Below are 20505 nucleotides of genomic sequence, written 5' to 3' on the forward strand. Positions count from 1 at the left end.
TTAGAAGCAATCCAATGGCAGAAAGCGGCGTGGCCTCACTCTTTTCTGTAGTGTTTCCATTGCCAGCACATTAGCCGTTACGAAAGTGTATTAATTTTCGCCTAGACATGGCGTTGAACCCAACACCCTTTGGTTGAAAATCAAACGCTCTACCGACTGAGCTATCGTACAGCTGCGTGGCGTGCGAGTGATTCGCATGACGTAATTACTGGCTTATGGCTCCAATGGCGACTTCACCGACTTCCCACTGACGCTAGTTTTCTGTCGTCTTAAGTGGTCGACATACTTGCAAGTAGCTGCGAGATCTTAAGAAAAGAAACGCTGCACCATTGCTTTTTCCGCACTCGAATGACTGAATTGCGATTCTTAAAAAAGAGAGAAATGAATGTTGGCTCTGTCCAACGCTTCCAAGCACGTCTGTGTACTCACGAACTCGGCGTCGACGCGAGAAAATGACGGGAGCGCACTCGTCTGGCCTGCGACGGCTTTCTGCAGTCCCAGCGTCAGTGAGAGGAGAACCGGTAGCCACAGTAAGCAGCAGCCGTCGCGACACTCAGTATTGTTAAACGGAAATTTTCGTCTTGTTGAAGATGGCGCCATCGGTTTGCAACCGCGTTCACGTGTGTGAAAATATTTGCTCCTCTTTACGCAAAATCGCACGCAGCCGGTAGGATTCGAACCTACGCTCCCAGGGGGAATCTGATTTCGAGTCAGACGCCTTAACCACTCGGCCACGACTGCCCGTAGGTCGAGGTTCTCCGACACATGCAACTTCTACGGTTTAAAGCTATGTGGCATCAGAAAACGGCGTAGCTGCATTCTTTTCCGTAGTGTTTCCACCGCTACCAGAGGAATCGCTACCAAAGTATTAGAATTTCCGCCCGAACAGGGACTTGAACCCTGGACCCTTAGGTTAAAAGCCTAATGCTCTACCGACTGAGCTATCCGGGCTCACACGACACTAGAGAACATCCCACGATGCACAGCTGTACATTGACTCATGTCCTTCACAGCTGTGCTATCGCTGCATGGAGCTGTTACTAATTAAACGTCGCCTGAATGCTGTCTACAAACGTGTCGCGCTAAGCTCGTAGCAGACTATCGAAGAATGCTGACACACAATGCAAAAACAAACCGCAGCAGTCGTTAGGTCTCATACGTTGGAGTAGAGGATTTACGTGTTTTGTCGACACTCACTGAGTAATTGGAAATTTCACAAGCATTTCGAATGCAATGCTTCCCACGTTTTCGCTCATTTCACGGTTCCGTTGGAGACGTTCTTCACCTCCTGACACAAAAAAAGGAACGCAGTCGGTAGGACTTTTCGTATTTTCTTACTTCTCAGGGAGTTGCCTACTGTGTTCCTCTTACGGCAAGCACTAGACAACCTGAACAGTTACAGGATAGAGTCATTTTTGTTATCGGCTGTACCTACATCATCACAGACTCGGAGCAATTCCATTGGCATCAACTTCAAAACATACGCTTGCCGAAACCCGGGATCGAACCAGGGACCTTTAGATCTTCAGTCTCACGCTCTCCCAACTGAGCTATTTCGGCTCACACCTAAGTCCGCAGATTTGCGCGTCTTCGTTAACCTCTGAATCGCCGCCAATTTCACAGTCATCTTCGTCTGATAAGACATAGGGACGCTGAAAGGCGAGCAGCAGATGCAGTGATGTACCACACACATTTCTTCTGATTCCATCATCGTAAGAAGCAAACATGTCGACTCGATTCATGTAATATTGACTTCGCTGGCTCTAGAAAACCTTTGCTATATCGATGCCACGTGCAACTCGTGTGCAGAGAACGAGACACAAGAAGGAGTGAGCCTCCCTACCATGTGAGAGGCAGTATCTAGCAGATACACACGCTAAAACATTTGACTTGCGTTAGCTCATAAATTGCTACACGTAATTGTCTGCAAGCTAAAATGGACACATCTGCACTGACACCTGGTGGACGGCAGTGTGACGAGGCGATGAGCTGTGGCTTCTGGGTGCGACTGTAGCGCTGCAGCCAATAACACTGCACATTGCCGGCGACCCACGTGTTTAGTAGTGACGCAACTGCTAGAATGCAGCTGAACGTCCATCTTTTGAGAGCTACAAAATTTCCGCAGTCGGCAGGACTCGAACCTACGCTCCCAGAAGGAATCTGATTTCAAGTCAGACGCCTTAACCACTCGGCCACGACTGCCGGTAGCAGTAGCGTCTTCCGACAAGTGAAAGTGCACCTTTAGAAGCAATCCAATGGCAGAAAGCGGCGTGGCCTCACTCTTTTCTGTAGTGTTTCCATTGCCAGCACATTAGCCGTTACGAAAGTGTATTAATTTTCGCCTAGACATGGCGTTGAACCCAACACCCTTTGGTTGAAAATCAAACGCTCTACCGACTGAGCTATCGTACAGCTGCGTGGCGTGCGAGTGATTCGCATGACGTAATTACTGGCTTATGGCTCCAATGGCGACTTCACCGACTTCCCACTGACGCACCGCTGACGCTAGTTTACTGTCGTCTTAAGTGGTCGACATACTTGCAAGTAGCTGCGAGATCTTAAGAAAAGAAACGCTGCACCATTGCTTTTTCCGCACTCGAATGACTGAATTGCGATTCTTAAAAAAGAGAGAAATGAATGTTGGCTCTGTCCAACGCTTCCAAGCACGTCTGTGTACTCACGAACTCGGCGTCGACGCGAGAAAATGACGGGAGCGCACTCGTCTGGCCTGCGACGGCTTTCTGCAGTCCCAGCGTCAGTGAGAGGAGAACCGGTAGCCACAGTAAGCAGCAGCCGTCGCGACACTCAGTATTGTTAAACGGAAATTTTCGTCTTGTTGAAGATGGCGCCATCGGTTTGCAACCGCGTTCACGTGTGTGAAAATATTTGCTCCTCTTTACGCAAAATCGCACGCAGTCGGTAGGATTCGAACCTACGCTCCCAGAGGGAATCTGATTTCGAGTCAGACGCCTTAACCACTCGGCCACGACTGCCCGTAGGTCGAGGTTCTCCGACACATGCAACTTCTACGGTTTAAAGCTATGTGGCATCAGAAAACGGCGTAGCTGCATTCTTTTCCGTAGTGTTTCCACCGCTACCAGAGGAATCGCTACCAAAGTATTAAAATTTCCGCCCCAACAAGGACTTGAACCCTGGACCCTTCGGTTAAAAGCCTAATGCTCTACCGACTGAGCTATCCGGGCTCACACGACAGTAGAGAACATCCCACGATGCACAGCTGTACATTGACTCATGTCCTTCACAGCTGTGCTATCGCTGCATGGAGCTGTTACTAATTAAACGTCGCCTGAATGCTGTCTACAAACGTGTCGCGCTAAGCTCGTAGCAGACTATCGAAGAATGCTGACACACGATGCAAAAACAAACCGCAGCAGTCGTTAGGTCTCATACGTTGGAGTAGAGGATTTACGTGTTTTGTCGACACTCACTGAGTAATTGGAAATTTCACAAGCATTTCGAATGCAATGCTTCCCACGTTTGCGCTCATTTCACGGTTCCGTTGGAGACGTTCTTCACCTCCTGACACAAAAAAAAGGAACGCAGTCGGTAGGACTTTTCGTATTTTCTTACTTCTCAGGGAGTTGCCTACTGTGTTCCTCTTACGGCAAGCACTAGACAACCTGAACAGTTACAGGATAGAGTCATTTTTGTTATCGGCTGTACCTACATCATCACAGACTCGGAGCAATTCCATTGGCATCAGCTTCAAAACATACGCTTGCCGAAACCCGGGATCGAACCAGGGACTTTTAGATCTTCAGTCTAACGCTCTCCCAACTGAGCTATTTCGGCTCACACCTAAGTCCGCAGATTTGCGCGTCTTCGTTAACCTCTGAATCGCCGCCAATTTCACAGTCATCTTCGTCTGATAAGACATAGGGACGCTGAAAGGCGAGCAGCAGATGCAGTGAAGTACCACACACATTTCTTCTGATTCCATCATCGTAAGAAGCAAACATGTCGACTCGATTCATGTAATATTGACTTCGCTTTCTCTAGAAAACCTTTGCTATATCGATGCCACGTGCAACTCGTGTGCAGAGAACGAGACACAAGAAGGAGTGAGCCTCTCTACCATGTGAGAGGCAGTATCTAGCAGATACACACGCTAAAACATTTGACTTGCGTTAGCTCATAAATTGCTACACGTAATTGTCTGCAAGCTAAAATGGACACATCTGCACTGCCCAGAGAGGCGACACTTGCACTCACACCTGGTGGACGGCAGTGTGACGAGGCGATGAGCTGTGGCTTCTGGGTGCGACTGTAGCGCTGCAGCCAATAATACTGCACATTGCCGGCGACCCACGTGTTTAGTAGTGACGCAACTGCTAGAATGCAGCTGAACGCCCATCTTTTGAGAGCTACAGAATTTCCGCAGTCGGCAGGACTCGAACCTACGCTCCCAGAGGGAATCTGATTTCAAGTCAGACGCCTTAACCACTCGGCCACGACTGCCGGTAGCAGTAGCGTCTTCCGACACGTGAAAGTGCACCTTTAGAAGCAATCCAATGGCAGAAAGCGGCGTGGCCTCACTCTTTTCTGTAGTGTTTCCATTGCCAGCACATTAGCCGTTACGAAAGTGTATTAATTTTCGCCTAGACATGGCGTTGAACCCAACACCCTTTGGTTGAAAATCAAACGCTCTACCGACTGAGCTATCGTACAGCTGCGTGGCGTGCGAGTGATTCGCATGACGTAATTACTGGCTTATGGCTCCAATGGCGACTTCACCGACTTCCCACTGACGCTAGTTTTCTGTCGTCTTAAGTGGTCGACATACTTGCAAGTAGCTGCGAGATCTTAAGAAAAGAAACGCTGCACCATTGCTTTTTCCGCACTCGAATGACTGAATTGCGATTCTTAAAAAAGAGAGAAATGAATGTTGGCTCTGTCCAACGCTTCCAAGCACGTCTGTGTACTCACGAACTCGGCGTCGACGCGAGAAAATGACGGGAGCGCACTCGTCTGGCCTGCGACGGCTTTCTGCAGTCCCAGCGTCAGTGAGAGGAGAACCGGTAGCCACAGTAAGCAGCAGCCGTCGCGACACTCAGTATTGTTAAACGGAAATTTTCGTCTTGTTGAAGATGGCGCCATCGGTTTGCAACCGCGTTCACGTGTGTGAAAATATTTGCTCCTCTTTACGCAAAATCGCACGCAGTCGGTAGGATTCGAACCTACGCTCCCAGAGGGAATCTGATTTCGAGTCAGACGCCTTAACCACTCGGCCACGACTGCCCGTAGGTCGAGGTTCTCCGACACATGCAACTTCTACGGTTTAAAGCTATGTGGCATCAGAAAACGGCGTAGCTGCATTCTTTTCCGTAGTGTTTCCACCGCTACCAGAGGAATCGCTACCAAAGTATTAGAATTTCCGCCCGAACAGGGACTTGAACCCTGGACCCTTAGGTTAAAAGCCTAATGCTCTACCGACTGAGCTATCCGGGCTCACACGACACTAGAGAACATCCCACGATGCACAGCTGTACATTGACTCATGTCCTTCACAGCTGTGCTATCGCTGCATGGAGCTGTTACTAATTAAACGTCGCCTGAATGCTGTCTACAAACGTGTCGCGCTAAGCTCGTAGCAGACTATCGAAGAATGCTGACACACAATGCAAAAACAAACCGCAGCAGTCGTTAGGTCTCATACGTTGGAGTAGAGGATTTACGTGTTTTGTCGACACTCACTGAGTAATTGGAAATTTCACAAGCATTTCGAATGCAATGCTTCCCACGTTTTCGCTCATTTCACGGTTCCGTTGGAGACGTTCTTCACCTCCTGACACAAAAAAAGGAACGCAGTCGGTAGGACTTTTCGTATTTTCTTACTTCTCAGGGAGTTGCCTACTGTGTTCCTCTTACGGCAAGCACTAGACAACCTGAACAGTTACAGGATAGAGTCATTTTTGTTCTCGGCTGTACCTACATCATCACAGACTCGGAGCAATTCCATTGGCATCAGCTTCAAAACATACGCTTGCCGAAACCCGGGATCGAACCAGGGACCTTTAGATCTTCAGTCTCACGCTCTCCCAACTGAGCTATTTCGGCTCACACCTAAGTCCGCAGATTTGCGCGTCTTCGTTAACCTCTGAATCGCCGCCAATTTCACAGTCATCTTCGTCTGATAAGACATAGGGACGCTGAAAGGCGAGCAGCAGATGCAGTGATGTACCACACACATTTCTTCTGATTCCATCATCGTAAGAAGCAAACATGTCGACTCGATTCATGTAATATTGACTTCGCTGGCTCTAGAAAACCTTTGCTATATCGATGCCACGTGCAACTCGTGTGCAGAGAACGAGACACAAGAAGGAGTGAGCCTCTCTACCATGTGAGAGGCAGTATCTAGCAGATACACACGCTAAAACATTTGACTTGCGTTAGCTCATAAATTGCTACACGTAATTGTCTGCAAGCTAAAATGGACACATCTGCACTGCCCAGAGAGGCGACACTTGCACTCACACCTGGTGGACGGCAGTGTGACGAGGCGATGAGCTGTGGCTTCTGGGTGCGACTGTAGCGCTGCAGCCAATAATACTGCACATTGCCGGCGACCCACGTGTTTAGCAGTGACGCAACTGCTAGAATGCAGCTGAACGCCCATCTTTTGAGAGCTACAGAATTTCCGCAGTCGGCAGGACTCGAACCTACGCTCCCAGAGGGAATCTGATTTCAAGTCAGACGCCTTAACCACTCGGCCACGACTGCCGGTAGCAGTAGCGTCTTCCGACACGTGAAAGTGCACCTTTAGAAGCAATCCAATGGCAGAAAGCGGCGTGGCCTCACTCTTTTCTGTAGTGTTTCCATTGCCAGCACATTAGCCGTTACGAAAGTGTATTAATTTTCGCCTAGACATGGCGTTGAACCCAACACCCTTTGGTTGAAAATCAAACGCTCTACCGACTGAGCTATCGTACAGCTGCGTGGCGTGCGAGTCATTCGCATGACGTAATTACTGGCTTATGGCTCCAATGGCGACTTCACCGACTTCCCACTGACGCTAGTTTTCTGTCGTCTTAAGTGGTCGACATACTTGCAAGTAGCTGCGAGATCTTAAGAAAAGAAACGCTGCACCATTGCTTTTTCCGCACTCGAATGACTGAATTGCGATTCTTAAAAAAGAGAGAAATGAATGTTGGCTCTGTCCAACGCTTCCAAGCACGTCTGTGTACTCACGAACTCGGCGTCGACGCGAGAAAATGACGGGAGCGCACTCGTCTGGCCTGCGACGGCTTTCTGCAGTCCCAGCGTCAGTGAGAGGAGAACCGGTAGCCACAGTAAGCAGCAGCCGTCGCGACACTCAGTATTGTTAAACGGAAATTTTCGTCTTGTTGAAGATGGCGCCATCGGTTTGCAACCGCGTTCACGTGTGTGAAAATATTTGCTCCTCTTTACGCAAAATCGCACGCAGCCGGTAGGATTCGAACCTACGCTCCCAGGGGGAATCTGATTTCGAGTCAGACGCCTTAACCACTCGGCCACGACTGCCCGTAGGTCGAGGTTCTCCGACACATGCAACTTCTACGGTTTAAAGCTATGTGGCATCAGAAAACGGCGTAGCTGCATTCTTTTCCGTAGTGTTTCCACCGCTACCAGAGGAATCGCTACCAAAGTATTAGAATTTCCGCCCGAACAGGGACTTGAACCCTGGACCCTTAGGTTAAAAGCCTAATGCTCTACCGACTGAGCTATCCGGGCTCACACGACACTAGAGAACATCCCACGATGCACAGCTGTACATTGACTCATGTCCTTCACAGCTGTGCTATCGCTGCATGGAGCTGTTACTAATTAAACGTCGCCTGAATGCTGTCTACAAACGTGTCGCGCTAAGCTCGTAGCAGACTATCGAAGAATGCTGACACACAATGCAAAAACAAACCGCAGCAGTCGTTAGGTCTCATACGTTGGAGTAGAGGATTTACGTGTTTTGTCGACACTCACTGAGTAATTGGAAATTTCACAAGCATTTCGAATGCAATGCTTCCCACGTTTTCGCTCATTTCACGGTTCCGTTGGAGACGTTCTTCACCTCCTGACACAAAAAAAGGAACGCAGTCGGTAGGACTTTTCGTATTTTCTTACTTCTCAGGGAGTTGCCTACTGTGTTCCTCTTACGGCAAGCACTAGACAACCTGAACAGTTACAGGATAGAGTCATTTTTGTTCTCGGCTGTACCTACATCATCACAGACTCGGAGCAATTCCATTGGCATCAACTTCAAAACATACGCTTGCCGAAACCCGGGATCGAACCAGGGACCTTTAGATCTTCAGTCTCACGCTCTCCCAACTGAGCTATTTCGGCTCACACCTAAGTCCGCAGATTTGCGCGTCTTCGTTAACCTCTGAATCGCCGCCAATTTCACAGTCATCTTCGTCTGATAAGACATAGGGACGCTGAAAGGCGAGCAGCAGATGCAGTGATGTACCACACACATTTCTTCTGATTCCATCATCGTAAGAAGCAAACATGTCGACTCGATTCATGTAATATTGACTTCGCTGGCTCTAGAAAACCTTTGCTATATCGATGCCACGTGCAACTCGTGTGCAGAGAACGAGACACAAGAAGGAGTGAGCCTCCCTACCATGTGAGAGGCAGTATCTAGCAGATACACACGCTAAAACATTTGACTTGCGTTAGCTCATAAATTGCTACACGTAATTGTCTGCAAGCTAAAATGGACACATCTGCACTGACACCTGGTGGACGGCAGTGTGACGAGGCGATGAGCTGTGGCTTCTGGGTGCGACTGTAGCGCTGCAGCCAATAACACTGCACATTGCCGGCGACCCACGTGTTTAGTAGTGACGCAACTGCTAGAATGCAGCTGAACGTCCATCTTTTGAGAGCTACAAAATTTCCGCAGTCGGCAGGACTCGAACCTACGCTCCCAGAAGGAATCTGATTTCAAGTCAGACGCCTTAACCACTCGGCCACGACTGCCGGTAGCAGTAGCGTCTTCCGACAAGTGAAAGTGCACCTTTAGAAGCAATCCAATGGCAGAAAGCGGCGTGGCCTCACTCTTTTCTGTAGTGTTTCCATTGCCAGCACATTAGCCGTTACGAAAGTGTATTAATTTTCGCCTAGACATGGCGTTGAACCCAACACCCTTTGGTTGAAAATCAAACGCTCTACCGACTGAGCTATCGTACAGCTGCGTGGCGTGCGAGTGATTCGCATGACGTAATTACTGGCTTATGGCTCCAATGGCGACTTCACCGACTTCCCACTGACGCTAGTTTTCTGTCGTCTTAAGTGGTCGACATACTTGCAAGTAGCTGCGAGATCTTAAGAAAAGAAACGCTGCACCATTGCTTTTTCCGCACTCGAATGACTGAATTGCGATTCTTAAAAAAGAGAGAAATGAATGTTGGCTCTGTCCAACGCTTCCAAGCACGTCTGTGTACTCACGAACTCGGCGTCGACGCGAGAAAATGACGGGAGCGCACTCGTCTGGCCTGCGACGGCTTTCTGCAGTCCCAGCGTCAGTGAGAGGAGAACCGGTAGCCACAGTAAGCAGCAGCCGTCGCGACACTCAGTATTGTTAAACGGAAATTTTCGTCTTGTTGAAGATGGCGCCATCGGTTTGCAACCGCGTTCACGTGTGTGAAAATATTTGCTCCTCTTTACGCAAAATCGCACGCAGCCGGTAGGATTCGAACCTACGCTCCCAGGGGGAATCTGATTTCGAGTCAGACGCCTTAACCACTCGGCCACGACTGCCCGTAGGTCGAGGTTCTCCGACACATGCAACTTCTACGGTTTAAAGCTATGTGGCATCAGAAAACGGCGTAGCTGCATTCTTTTCCGTAGTGTTTCCACCGCTACCAGAGGAATCGCTACCAAAGTATTAAAATTTCCGCCCCAACAAGGACTTGAACCCTGGACCCTTCGGTTAAAAGCCTAATGCTCTACCGACTGAGCTATCCGGGCTCACACGACAGTAGAGAACATCCCACGATGCACAGCTGTACATTGACTCATGTCCTTCACAGCTGTGCTATCGCTGCATGGAGCTGTTACTAATTAAACGTCGCCTGAATGCTGTCTACAAACGTGTCGCGCTAAGCTCGTAGCAGACTATCGAAGAATGCTGACACACGATGCAAAAACAAACCGCAGCAGTCGTTAGGTCTCATACGTTGGAGTAGAGGATTTACGTGTTTTGTCGACACTCACTGAGTAATTGGAAATTTCACAAGCATTTCGAATGCAATGCTTCCCACGTTTGAGCTCATTTCACGGTTCCGTTGGAGACGTTCTTCACCTCCTGACACAAAAAAAAGGAACGCAGTCGGTAGGACTTTTCGTATTTTCTTACTTCTCAGGGAGTTGCCTACTGTGTTCCTCTTACGGCAAGCACTAGACAACCTGAACAGTTACAGGATAGAGTCATTTTTGTTATCGGCTGTACCTACATCATCACAGACTCGGAGCAATTCCATTGGCATCAGCTTCAAAACATACGCTTGCCGAAACCCGGGATCGAACCAGGGACCTTTAGATCTTCAGTCTAACGCTCTCCCAACTGAGCTATTTCGGCTCACACCTAAGTCCGCAGATTTGCGCGTCTTCGTTAACCTCTGAATCGCCGCCAATTTCACAGTCATCTTCGTCTGATAAGACATAGGGACGCTGAAAGGCGAGCAGCAGATGCAGTGAAGTACCACACACATTTCTTCTGATTCCATCATCGTAAGAAGCAAACATGTCGACTCGATTCATGTAATATTGACTTCGCTTTCTCTAGAAAACCTTTGCTATATCGATGCCACGTGCAACTCGTGTGCAGAGAACGAGACACAAGAAGGAGTGAGCCTCTCTACCATGTGAGAGGCAGTATCTAGCAGATACACACGCTAAAACATTTGACTTGCGTTAGCTCATAAATTGCTACACGTAATTGTCTGCAAGCTAAAATGGACACATCTGCACTGCCCAGAGAGGCGACACTTGCACTCACACCTGGTGGACGGCAGTGTGACGAGGCGATGAGCTGTGGCTTCTGGGTGCGACTGTAGCGCTGCAGCCAATAATACTGCACATTGCCGGCGACCCACGTGTTTAGTAGTGACGCAACTGCTAGAATGCAGCTGAACGCCCATCTTTTGAGAGCTACAGAATTTCCGCAGTCGGCAGGACTCGAACCTACGCTCCCAGAGGGAATCTGATTTCAAGTCAGACGCCTTAACCACTCGGCCACGACTGCCGGTAGCAGTAGCGTCTTCCGACACGTGAAAGTGCACCTTTAGAAGCAATCCAATGGCAGAAAGCGGCGTGGCCTCACTCTTTTCTGTAGTGTTTCCATTGCCAGCACATTAGCCGTTACGAAAGTGTATTAATTTTTGCCTAGACATGGCGTTGAACCCAACACCCTTTGGTTGAAAATCAAACGCTCTACCGACTGAGCTATCGTACAGCTGCGTGGCGTGCGAGTGATTCGCATGACGTAATTACTGGCTTATGGCTCCAATGGCGACTTCACCGACTTCCCACTGACGCTAGTTTTCTGTCGTCTTAAGTGGTCGACATACTTGCAAGTAGCTGCGAGATCTTAAGAAAAGAAACGCTGCACCATTGCTTTTTCCGCACTCGAATGACTGAATTGCGATTCTTAAAAAAGAGAGAAATGAATGTTGGCTCTGTCCAACGCTTCCAAGCACGTCTGTGTACTCACGAACTCGGCGTCGACGCGAGAAAATGACGGGAGCGCACTCGTCTGGCCTGCGACGGCTTTCTGCAGTCCCAGCGTCAGTGAGAGGAGAACCGGTAGCCACAGTAAGCAGCAGCCGTCGCGACACTCAGTATTGTTAAACGGAAATTTTCGTCTTGTTGAAGATGGCGCCATCGGTTTGCAACCGCGTTCACGTGTGTGAAAATATTTGCTCCTCTTTACGCAAAATCGCACGCAGCCGGTAGGATTCGAACCTACGCTCCCAGGGGGAATCTGATTTCGAGTCAGACGCCTTAACCACTCGGCCACGACTGCCCGTAGGTCGAGGTTCTCCGACACATGCAACTTCTACGGTTTAAAGCTATGTGGCATCAGAAAACGGCGTAGCTGCATTCTTTTCCGTAGTGTTTCCACCGCTACCAGAGGAATCGCTACCAAAGTATTAGAATTTCCGCCCGAACAGGGACTTGAACCCTGGACCCTTAGGTTAAAAGCCTAATGCTCTACCGACTGAGCTATCCGGGCTCACACGACACTAGAGAACATCCCACGATGCACAGCTGTACATTGACTCATGTCCTTCACAGCTGTGCTATCGCTGCATGGAGCTGTTACTAATTAAACGTCGCCTGAATGCTGTCTACAAACGTGTCGCGCTAAGCTCGTAGCAGACTATCGAAGAATGCTGACACACAATGCAAAAACAAACCGCAGCAGTCGTTAGGTCTCATACGTTGGAGTAGAGGATTTACGTGTTTTGTCGACACTCACTGAGTAATTGGAAATTTCACAAGCATTTCGAATGCAATGCTTCCCACGTTTTCGCTCATTTCACGGTTCCGTTGGAGACGTTCTTCACCTCCTGACACAAAAAAAGGAACGCAGTCGGTAGGACTTTTCGTATTTTCTTACTTCTCAGGGAGTTGCCTACTGTGTTCCTCTTACGGCAAGCACTAGACAACCTGAACAGTTACAGGATAGAGTCATTTTTGTTCTCGGCTGTACCTACATCATCACAGACTCGGAGCAATTCCATTGGCATCAACTTCAAAACATACGCTTGCCGAAACCCGGGATCGAACCAGGGACCTTTAGATCTTCAGTCTCACGCTCTCCCAACTGAGCTATTTCGGCTCACACCTAAGTCCGCAGATTTGCGCGTCTTCGTTAACCTCTGAATCGCCGCCAATTTCACAGTCATCTTCGTCTGATAAGACATAGGGACGCTGAAAGGCGAGCAGCAGATGCAGTGATGTACCACACACATTTCTTCTGATTCCATCATCGTAAGAAGCAAACATGTCGACTCGATTCATGTAATATTGACTTCGCTGGCTCTAGAAAACCTTTGCTATATCGATGCCACGTGCAACTCGTGTGCAGAGAACGAGACACAAGAAGGAGTGAGCCTCCCTACCATGTGAGAGGCAGTATCTAGCAGATACACACGCTAAAACATTTGACTTGCGTTAGCTCATAAATTGCTACACGTAATTGTCTGCAAGCTAAAATGGACACATCTGCACTGACACCTGGTGGACGGCAGTGTGACGAGGCGATGAGCTGTGGCTTCTGGGTGCGACTGTAGCGCTGCAGCCAATAACACTGCACATTGCCGGCGACCCACGTGTTTAGTAGTGACGCAACTGCTAGAATGCAGCTGAACGTCCATCTTTTGAGAGCTACAAAATTTCCGCAGTCGGCAGGACTCGAACCTACGCTCCCAGAAGGAATCTGATTTCAAGTCAGACGCCTTAACCACTCGGCCACGACTGCCGGTAGCAGTAGCGTCTTCCGACAAGTGAAAGTGCACCTTTAGAAGCAATCCAATGGCAGAAAGCGGCGTGGCCTCACTCTTTTCTGTAGTGTTTCCATTGCCAGCACATTAGCCGTTACGAAAGTGTATTAATTTTCGCCTAGACATGGCGTTGAACCCAACACCCTTTGGTTGAAAATCAAACGCTCTACCGACTGAGCTATCGTACAGCTGCGTGGCGTGCGAGTGATTCGCATGACGTAATTACTGGCTTATGGCTCCAATGGCGACTTCACCGACTTCCCACTGACGCTAGTTTTCTGTCGTCTTAAGTGGTCGACATACTTGCAAGTAGCTGCGAGATCTTAAGAAAAGAAACGCTGCACCATTGCTTTTTCCGCACTCGAATGACTGAATTGCGATTCTTAAAAAAGAGAGAAATGAATGTTGGCTCTGTCCAACGCTTCCAAGCACGTCTGTGTACTCACGAACTCGGCGTCGACGCGAGAAAATGACGGGAGCGCACTCGTCTGGCCTGCGACGGCTTTCTGCAGTCCCAGCGTCAGTGAGAGGAGAACCGGTAGCCACAGTAAGCAGCAGCCGTCGCGACACTCAGTATTGTTAAACGGAAATTTTCGTCTTGTTGAAGATGGCGCCATCGGTTTGCAACCGCGTTCACGTGTGTGAAAATATTTGCTCCTCTTTACGCAAAATCGCACGCAGCCGGTAGGATTCGAACCTACGCTCCCAGGGGGAATCTGATTTCGAGTCAGACGCCTTAACCACTCGGCCACGACTGCCCGTAGGTCGAGGTTCTCCGACACATGCAACTTCTACGGTTTAAAGCTATGTGGCATCAGAAAACGGCGTAGCTGCATTCTTTTCCGTAGTGTTTCCACCGCTACCAGAGGAATCGCTACCAAAGTATTAAAATTTCCGCCCCAACAAGGACTTGAACCCTGGACCCTTCGGTTAAAAGCCTAATGCTCTACCGACTGAGCTATCCGGGCTCACACGACAGTAGAGAACATCCCACGATGCACAGCTGTACATTGACTCATGTCCTTCACAGCTGTGCTATCGCTGCATGGAGCTGTTACTAATTAAACGTCGCCTGAATGCTGTCTACAAACGTGTCGCGCTAAGCTCGTAGCAGACTATCGAAGAATGCTGACACACGATGCAAAAACAAACCGCAGCAGTCGTTAGGTCTCATACGTTGGAGTAGAGGATTTACGTGTTTTGTCGACACTCACTGAGTAATTGGAAATTTCACAAGCATTTCGAATGCAATGCTTCCCACGTTTGAGCTCATTTCACGGTTCCGTTGGAGACGTTCTTCACCTCCTGACACAAAAAAAAGGAACGCAGTCGGTAGGACTTTTCGTATTTTCTTACTTCTCAGGGAGTTGCCTACTGTGTTCCTCTTACGGCAAGCACTAGACAACCTGAACAGTTACAGGATAGAGTCATTTTTGTTATCGGCTGTACCTACATCATCACAGACTCGGAGCAATTCCATTGGCATCAGCTTCAAAACATACGCTTGCCGAAACCCGGGATCGAACCAGGGACCTTTAGATCTTCAGTCTAACGCTCTCCCAACTGAGCTATTTCGGCTCACACCTAAGTCCGCAGATTTGCGCGTCTTCGTTAACCTCTGAATCGCCGCCAATTTCACAGTCATCTTCGTCTGATAAGACATAGGGACGCTGAAAGGCGAGCAGCAGATGCAGTGAAGTACCACACACATTTCTTCTGATTCCATCATCGTAAGAAGCAAACATGTCGACTCGATTCATGTAATATTGACTTCGCTTTCTCTAGAAAACCTTTGCTATATCGATGCCACGTGCAACTCGTGTGCAGAGAACGAGACACAAGAAGGAGTGAGCCTCTCTACCATGTGAGAGGCAGTATCTAGCAGATACACACGCTAAAACATTTGACTTGCGTTAGCTCATAAATTGCTACACGTAATTGTCTGCAAGCTAAAATGGACACATCTGCACTGCCCAGAGAGGCGACACTTGCACTCACACCTGGTGGACGGCAGTGTGACGAGGCGATGAGCTGTGGCTTCTGGGTGCGACTGTAGCGCTGCAGCCAATAATACTGCACATTGCCGGCGACCCACGTGTTTAGTAGTGACGCAACTGCTAGAATGCAGCTGAACGCCCATCTTTTGAGAGCTACAGAATTTCCGCAGTCGGCAGGACTCGAACCTACGCTCCCAGAGGGAATCTGATTTCAAGTCAGACGCCTTAACCACTCGGCCACGACTGCCGGTAGCAGTAGCGTCTTCCGACACGTGAAAGTGCACCTTTAGAAGCAATCCAATGGCAGAAAGCGGCGTGGCCTCACTCTTTTCTGTAGTGTTTCCATTGCCAGCACATTAGCCGTTACGAAAGTGTATTAATTTTTGCCTAGACATGGCGTTGAACCCAACACCCTTTGGTTGAAAATCAAACGCTCTACCGACTGAGCTATCGTACAGCTGCGTGGCGTGCGAGTGATTCGCATGACGTAATTACTGGCTTATGGCTCCAATGGCGACTTCACCGACTTCCCACTGACGCTAGTTTTCTGTCGTCTTAAGTGGTCGACATACTTGCAAGTAGCTGCGAGATCTTAAGAAAAGAAACGCTGCACCATTGCTTTTTCCGCACTCGAATGACTGAATTGCGATTCTTAAAAAAGAGAGAAATGAATGTTGGCTCTGTCCAACGCTTCCAAGCACGTCTGTGTACTCACGAACTCGGCGTCGACGCGAGAAAATGACGGGAGCGCACTCGTCTGGCCTGCGACGGCTTTCTGCAGTCCCAGCGTCAGTGAGAGGAGAACCGGTAGCCACAGTAAGCAGCAGCCGTCGCGACACTCAGTATTGTTAAACGGAAATTTTCGTCTTGTTGAAGATGGCGCCATCGGTTTGCAACCGCGTTCACGTGTGTGAAAATATTTGCTCCTCTTTACGCAAAATCGCACGCAGCCGGTAGGATTCGAACCTACGCTCCCAGGGGGAATCTGATTTCGAGTCAGACGCCTTAACCACTCGGCCACGACTGCCCGTAGGTCGAGGTTCTCCGACACATGCAACTTCTACGGTTTAAAGCTATGTGGCATCAGAAAACGGCGTAGCTGCATTCTTTTCCGTAGTGTTTCCACCGCTACCAGAGGAATCGCTACCAAAGTATTAAAATTTCCGCCCCAACAAGGACTTGAACCCTGGACCCTTCGGTTAAAAGCCTAATGCTCTACCGACTGAGCTATCCGGGCTCACACGACAGTAGAGAACATCCCACGATGCACAGCTGTACATTGACTCATGTCCTTCACAGCTGTGCTATCGCTGCATGGAGCTGTTACTAATTAAACGTCGCCTGAATGCTGTCTACAAACGTGTCGCGCTAAGCTCGTAGCAGACTATCGAAGAATGCTGACACACGATGCAAAAACAAACCGCAGCAGTCGTTAGGTCTCATACGTTGGAGTAGAGGATTTACGTGTTTTGTCGACACTCACTGAGTAATTGGAAATTTCACAAGCATTTCGAATGCAATGCTTCCCACGTTTGCGCTCATTTCACGGTTCCGTTGGAGACGTTCTTCACCTCCTGACACAAAAAAAGGAACGCAGTCGGTAGGACTTTTCGTATTTTCTTACTTCTCAGGGAGTTGCCTACTGTGTTCCTCTTACGGCAAGCACTAGACAACCTGAACAGTTACAGGATAGAGTCATTTTTGTTATCGGCTGTACCTACATCATCACAGACTCGGAGCAATTCCATTGGCATCAGCTTCAAAACATACGCTTGCCGAAACCCGGGATCGAACCAGGGACCTTTAGATCTTCAGTCTAACGCTCTCCCAACTGAGCTATTTCGGCTCACACCTAAGTCCGCAGATTTGCGCGTCTTCGTTAACCTCTGAATCGCCGCCAATTTCACAGTCATCTTCGTCTGATAAGACATAGGGACGCTGAAAGGCGAGCAGCAGATGCAGTGAAGTACCACACACATTTCTTCTGATTCCATCATCGTAAGAAGCAAACATGTCGACTCGATTCATGTAATATTGACTTCGCTTTCTCTAGAAAACCTTTGCTATATCGATGCCACGTGCAACTCGTGTGCAGAGAACGAGACACAAGAAGGAGTGAGCCTCTCTACCATGTGAGAGGCAGTATCTAGCAGATACACACGCTAAAACATTTGACTTGCGTTAGCTCATAAATTGCTACACGTAATTGTCTGCAAGCTAAAATGGACACATCTGCACTGCCCAGAGAGGCGACACTTGCACTCACACCTGGTGGACGGCAGTGTGACGAGGCGATGAGCTGTGGCTTCTGGGTGCGACTGTAGCGCTGCAGCCAATAATACTGCACATTGCCGGCGACCCACGTGTTTAGTAGTGACGCAACTGCTAGAATGCAGCTGAACGCCCATCTTTTGAGAGCTACAGAATTTCCGCAGTCGGCAGGACTCGAACCTACGCTCCCAGAGGGAATCTGATTTCAAGTCAGACGCCTTAACCACTCGGCCACGACTGCCGGTAGCAGTAGCGTCATCCGACAAGTGAAAGTGCACCTTTAGAAGCAATCCAATGGCAGAAAGCGGCGTGGCCTCACTCTTTTCTGTAGTGTTTCCATTGCCAGCACATTAGCCGTTACGAAAGTGTATTAATTTTCGCCTAGACATGGCGTTGAACCCAACACCCTTTGGTTGAAAATCAAACGCTCTACCGACTGAGCTATCGTACAGCTGCGTGGCGTGCGAGTGATTCGCATGACGTAATTACTGGCTTATGGCTCCAATGGCGACTTCACCGACTTCCCACTGACGCTAGTTTTCTGTCGTCTTAAGTGGTCGACATACTTGCAAGTAGCTGCGAGATCTTAAGAAAAGAAACGCTGCACCATTGCTTTTTCCGCACTCGAATGACTGAATTGCGATTCTTAAAAAAGAGAGAAATGAATGTTGGCTCTGTCCAACGCTTCCAAGCACGTCTGTGTACTCACGAACTCGGCGTCGACGCGAGAAAATGACGGGAGCGCACTCGTCTGGCCTGCGACGGCTTTCTGCAGTCCCAGCGTCAGTGAGAGGAGAACCGGTAGCCACAGTAAGCAGCAGCCGTCGCGACACTCAGTATTGTTAAACGGAAATTTTCGTCTTGTTGAAGATGGCGCCATCGGTTTGCAACCGCGTTCACGTGTGTGAAAATATTTGCTCCTCTTTACGCAAAATCGCACGCAGCCGGTAGGATTCGAACCTACGCTCCCAGGGGGAATCTGATTTCGAGTCAGACGCCTTAACCACCCCGCCACGACTGCCCGTAGGTCGAGGTTCTCCGACACATGCAACTTCTACGGTTTAAAGCTATGTGGCATCAGAAAACGGCGTAGCTGCATTCTTTTCCGTAGTGTTTCCACCGCTACCAGAGGAATCGCTACCAAAGTATTAAAATATCCGCTTGAACAGGGACTTGAACCCTGGACCCTTAGGTTAAAAGCCTAATGCTCTACCGACTGAGCTATCCGGGCTCACACGACAGTACAGAACATCCCACGATGCACAGCTGTACATTGACTCATGTCCTTCACAGCTGTGCTATCGCTGCATGGAGCTGTTACTAATTAAACGTCGCCTGAATGCTGTCTACAAACGTGTCGCGCTAAGCTCGTAGCAGACTATCTAAGAATGCTGACACCCGATGCAAAAACAAACCGCAGCAGTCGTTAGGTCTCATACGTTGGAGTAGAGGATTTACGTGTTTTGTCGACACTCACTGAGTAATTGGAAATTTCACAAGCATTTCGAATGCAATGCTTCCCACGTTTTCGCTCATTTCACGGTTCCGTTGGAGACGTTCTTCACCTCCTGACACAAAAAAAGGAACGCAGTCGGTAGGACTTTTCGTATTTTCTTACTTCTCAGGGAGTTGCCTACTGTGTTCCTCTTACGGCAAGCACTAGACAACCTGAACAGTTACAGGATAGAGTCATTTTTGTTATCGGCTGTACCTACATCATCACAGACTCGGAGCAATTCCATTGGCATCAGCTTCAAAACATACGCTTGCCGAAACCCGGGATCGAACCAGGGACCTTTAGATCTTCAGTCTAACGCTCTCCCAACTGAGCTATTTCGGCTCACACCTAAGTCCGCAGATTTGCGCGTCTTCGTTAACCTCTGAATCGCCGCCAATTTCACAGTCATCTTCGTCTGATAAGACATAGGGACGCTGAAAGGCGAGCAGCAGATGCAGTGAAGTACCACACACATTTCTTCTGATTCCATCATCGTAAGAAGCAAACATGTCGACTCGATTCATGTAATATTGACTTCGCTTTCTCTAGAAAACCTTTGCTATATCGATGCCACGTGCAACTCGTGTGCAGAGAACGAGACACAAGAAGGAGTGAGCCTCTCTACCATGTGAGAGGCAGTATCTAGCAGATACATACGCTAAAACATTTGACTTGCGTTAGCTCATAAATTGCTACACGTAATTGTCTGCAAGCTAAAATGGACACATCTGCACTGACACCTGGTGGACGGCAGTGTGACGAGGCGATGAGCTGTGGCTTCTGGGTGCGACTGTAGCGCTGCAGCCAATAACACTGCACATTGCCGGCGACCCACGTGTTTAGTAGTGACGCAACTGCTAGAATGCAGCTGAACGTCCATCTTTTGAGAGCTACAAAATTTCCGCAGTCGGCAGGACTCGAACCTACGCTCCCAGAGGGAATCTGATTTCAAGTCAGACGCCTTAACCACTCGGCCACGACTGCCGGTAGCAGTAGCGTCATCCGACAAGTGAAAGTGCACCTTTAGAAGCAATCCAATGGCAGAAAGCGGCGTGGCCTCACTCTTTTCTGTAGTGTTTCCATTGCCAGCACATTAGCCGTTACGAAAGTGTATTAATTTTCGCCAAGACATGGCGTTGAACACAACACCCTTTGGTTGAAAATCAAACGCTCTACCGACTGAGCTATCGTACAGCTGCGTGGCGGGCGAGTGATTCGCATGACG

The 20505-nt window shown here is 49.0% G+C and overlaps 36 non-coding genes across 36 annotated transcripts; all 36 read right to left on the reverse strand.

Annotated features, from left to right (window-relative positions):
* Positions 1-659: 659 nt before the first annotated feature.
* On the reverse strand, positions 660-741 carry Trnas-cga (transfer RNA serine (anticodon CGA)). Its single transcript has one exon. It is a non-coding gene; the product is annotated as a tRNA-Ser (tRNA).
* A 137-nt stretch (positions 742-878) lies between these two features.
* On the reverse strand, positions 879-951 carry Trnak-uuu (transfer RNA lysine (anticodon UUU)). The gene has a single exon. It is a non-coding gene; the product is annotated as a tRNA-Lys (tRNA).
* A 536-nt stretch (positions 952-1487) lies between these two features.
* On the reverse strand, positions 1488-1560 carry Trnaf-gaa (transfer RNA phenylalanine (anticodon GAA)). Its single transcript has one exon. It is a non-coding gene; the product is annotated as a tRNA-Phe (tRNA).
* A 560-nt stretch (positions 1561-2120) lies between these two features.
* Positions 2121-2202, reverse strand: Trnas-uga (transfer RNA serine (anticodon UGA)). Its single transcript has one exon. It is a non-coding gene; the product is annotated as a tRNA-Ser (tRNA).
* Positions 2203-2911: 709 nt separating this feature from the next.
* Trnas-cga (transfer RNA serine (anticodon CGA)) lies at positions 2912-2993 on the reverse strand. Its single transcript has one exon. It is a non-coding gene; the product is annotated as a tRNA-Ser (tRNA).
* Positions 2994-3130: 137 nt separating this feature from the next.
* On the reverse strand, positions 3131-3203 carry Trnak-uuu (transfer RNA lysine (anticodon UUU)). Its single transcript has one exon. It is a non-coding gene; the product is annotated as a tRNA-Lys (tRNA).
* Positions 3204-3740: 537 nt separating this feature from the next.
* Positions 3741-3813, reverse strand: Trnaf-gaa (transfer RNA phenylalanine (anticodon GAA)). The gene has a single exon. It is a non-coding gene; the product is annotated as a tRNA-Phe (tRNA).
* Positions 3814-4397: 584 nt separating this feature from the next.
* On the reverse strand, positions 4398-4479 carry Trnas-uga (transfer RNA serine (anticodon UGA)). The gene has a single exon. It is a non-coding gene; the product is annotated as a tRNA-Ser (tRNA).
* A 698-nt stretch (positions 4480-5177) lies between these two features.
* Positions 5178-5259, reverse strand: Trnas-cga (transfer RNA serine (anticodon CGA)). The gene has a single exon. It is a non-coding gene; the product is annotated as a tRNA-Ser (tRNA).
* Positions 5260-5396: 137 nt separating this feature from the next.
* Trnak-uuu (transfer RNA lysine (anticodon UUU)) lies at positions 5397-5469 on the reverse strand. Its single transcript has one exon. It is a non-coding gene; the product is annotated as a tRNA-Lys (tRNA).
* A 536-nt stretch (positions 5470-6005) lies between these two features.
* Positions 6006-6078, reverse strand: Trnaf-gaa (transfer RNA phenylalanine (anticodon GAA)). The gene has a single exon. It is a non-coding gene; the product is annotated as a tRNA-Phe (tRNA).
* A 584-nt stretch (positions 6079-6662) lies between these two features.
* Trnas-uga (transfer RNA serine (anticodon UGA)) lies at positions 6663-6744 on the reverse strand. Its single transcript has one exon. It is a non-coding gene; the product is annotated as a tRNA-Ser (tRNA).
* A 698-nt stretch (positions 6745-7442) lies between these two features.
* On the reverse strand, positions 7443-7524 carry Trnas-cga (transfer RNA serine (anticodon CGA)). The gene has a single exon. It is a non-coding gene; the product is annotated as a tRNA-Ser (tRNA).
* A 137-nt stretch (positions 7525-7661) lies between these two features.
* Trnak-uuu (transfer RNA lysine (anticodon UUU)) lies at positions 7662-7734 on the reverse strand. Its single transcript has one exon. It is a non-coding gene; the product is annotated as a tRNA-Lys (tRNA).
* A 536-nt stretch (positions 7735-8270) lies between these two features.
* On the reverse strand, positions 8271-8343 carry Trnaf-gaa (transfer RNA phenylalanine (anticodon GAA)). The gene has a single exon. It is a non-coding gene; the product is annotated as a tRNA-Phe (tRNA).
* A 560-nt stretch (positions 8344-8903) lies between these two features.
* Trnas-uga (transfer RNA serine (anticodon UGA)) lies at positions 8904-8985 on the reverse strand. The gene has a single exon. It is a non-coding gene; the product is annotated as a tRNA-Ser (tRNA).
* A 698-nt stretch (positions 8986-9683) lies between these two features.
* Positions 9684-9765, reverse strand: Trnas-cga (transfer RNA serine (anticodon CGA)). The gene has a single exon. It is a non-coding gene; the product is annotated as a tRNA-Ser (tRNA).
* Positions 9766-9902: 137 nt separating this feature from the next.
* Trnak-uuu (transfer RNA lysine (anticodon UUU)) lies at positions 9903-9975 on the reverse strand. The gene has a single exon. It is a non-coding gene; the product is annotated as a tRNA-Lys (tRNA).
* Positions 9976-10512: 537 nt separating this feature from the next.
* On the reverse strand, positions 10513-10585 carry Trnaf-gaa (transfer RNA phenylalanine (anticodon GAA)). Its single transcript has one exon. It is a non-coding gene; the product is annotated as a tRNA-Phe (tRNA).
* A 584-nt stretch (positions 10586-11169) lies between these two features.
* Trnas-uga (transfer RNA serine (anticodon UGA)) lies at positions 11170-11251 on the reverse strand. Its single transcript has one exon. It is a non-coding gene; the product is annotated as a tRNA-Ser (tRNA).
* Positions 11252-11949: 698 nt separating this feature from the next.
* On the reverse strand, positions 11950-12031 carry Trnas-cga (transfer RNA serine (anticodon CGA)). Its single transcript has one exon. It is a non-coding gene; the product is annotated as a tRNA-Ser (tRNA).
* Positions 12032-12168: 137 nt separating this feature from the next.
* Positions 12169-12241, reverse strand: Trnak-uuu (transfer RNA lysine (anticodon UUU)). The gene has a single exon. It is a non-coding gene; the product is annotated as a tRNA-Lys (tRNA).
* A 536-nt stretch (positions 12242-12777) lies between these two features.
* On the reverse strand, positions 12778-12850 carry Trnaf-gaa (transfer RNA phenylalanine (anticodon GAA)). Its single transcript has one exon. It is a non-coding gene; the product is annotated as a tRNA-Phe (tRNA).
* Positions 12851-13410: 560 nt separating this feature from the next.
* On the reverse strand, positions 13411-13492 carry Trnas-uga (transfer RNA serine (anticodon UGA)). The gene has a single exon. It is a non-coding gene; the product is annotated as a tRNA-Ser (tRNA).
* A 698-nt stretch (positions 13493-14190) lies between these two features.
* On the reverse strand, positions 14191-14272 carry Trnas-cga (transfer RNA serine (anticodon CGA)). The gene has a single exon. It is a non-coding gene; the product is annotated as a tRNA-Ser (tRNA).
* A 137-nt stretch (positions 14273-14409) lies between these two features.
* On the reverse strand, positions 14410-14482 carry Trnak-uuu (transfer RNA lysine (anticodon UUU)). The gene has a single exon. It is a non-coding gene; the product is annotated as a tRNA-Lys (tRNA).
* Positions 14483-15019: 537 nt separating this feature from the next.
* On the reverse strand, positions 15020-15092 carry Trnaf-gaa (transfer RNA phenylalanine (anticodon GAA)). Its single transcript has one exon. It is a non-coding gene; the product is annotated as a tRNA-Phe (tRNA).
* Positions 15093-15676: 584 nt separating this feature from the next.
* Trnas-uga (transfer RNA serine (anticodon UGA)) lies at positions 15677-15758 on the reverse strand. Its single transcript has one exon. It is a non-coding gene; the product is annotated as a tRNA-Ser (tRNA).
* A 698-nt stretch (positions 15759-16456) lies between these two features.
* Positions 16457-16538, reverse strand: Trnas-cga (transfer RNA serine (anticodon CGA)). Its single transcript has one exon. It is a non-coding gene; the product is annotated as a tRNA-Ser (tRNA).
* Positions 16539-16675: 137 nt separating this feature from the next.
* On the reverse strand, positions 16676-16748 carry Trnak-uuu (transfer RNA lysine (anticodon UUU)). The gene has a single exon. It is a non-coding gene; the product is annotated as a tRNA-Lys (tRNA).
* A 536-nt stretch (positions 16749-17284) lies between these two features.
* Positions 17285-17357, reverse strand: Trnaf-gaa (transfer RNA phenylalanine (anticodon GAA)). The gene has a single exon. It is a non-coding gene; the product is annotated as a tRNA-Phe (tRNA).
* A 584-nt stretch (positions 17358-17941) lies between these two features.
* Positions 17942-18023, reverse strand: Trnas-uga (transfer RNA serine (anticodon UGA)). Its single transcript has one exon. It is a non-coding gene; the product is annotated as a tRNA-Ser (tRNA).
* Positions 18024-18721: 698 nt separating this feature from the next.
* Trnas-cga (transfer RNA serine (anticodon CGA)) lies at positions 18722-18803 on the reverse strand. The gene has a single exon. It is a non-coding gene; the product is annotated as a tRNA-Ser (tRNA).
* Positions 18804-18940: 137 nt separating this feature from the next.
* Positions 18941-19013, reverse strand: Trnak-uuu (transfer RNA lysine (anticodon UUU)). Its single transcript has one exon. It is a non-coding gene; the product is annotated as a tRNA-Lys (tRNA).
* Positions 19014-19549: 536 nt separating this feature from the next.
* Trnaf-gaa (transfer RNA phenylalanine (anticodon GAA)) lies at positions 19550-19622 on the reverse strand. Its single transcript has one exon. It is a non-coding gene; the product is annotated as a tRNA-Phe (tRNA).
* A 560-nt stretch (positions 19623-20182) lies between these two features.
* Trnas-uga (transfer RNA serine (anticodon UGA)) lies at positions 20183-20264 on the reverse strand. Its single transcript has one exon. It is a non-coding gene; the product is annotated as a tRNA-Ser (tRNA).
* Between the last annotated feature and the right edge of the window lie 241 nt (positions 20265-20505).

Source organism: Schistocerca gregaria, unplaced genomic scaffold, assembly GCF_023897955.1.
Source record: "Schistocerca gregaria isolate iqSchGreg1 unplaced genomic scaffold, iqSchGreg1.2 ptg000337l, whole genome shotgun sequence".
Lineage (NCBI taxonomy): Eukaryota > Metazoa > Arthropoda > Insecta > Orthoptera > Acrididae > Schistocerca > Schistocerca gregaria.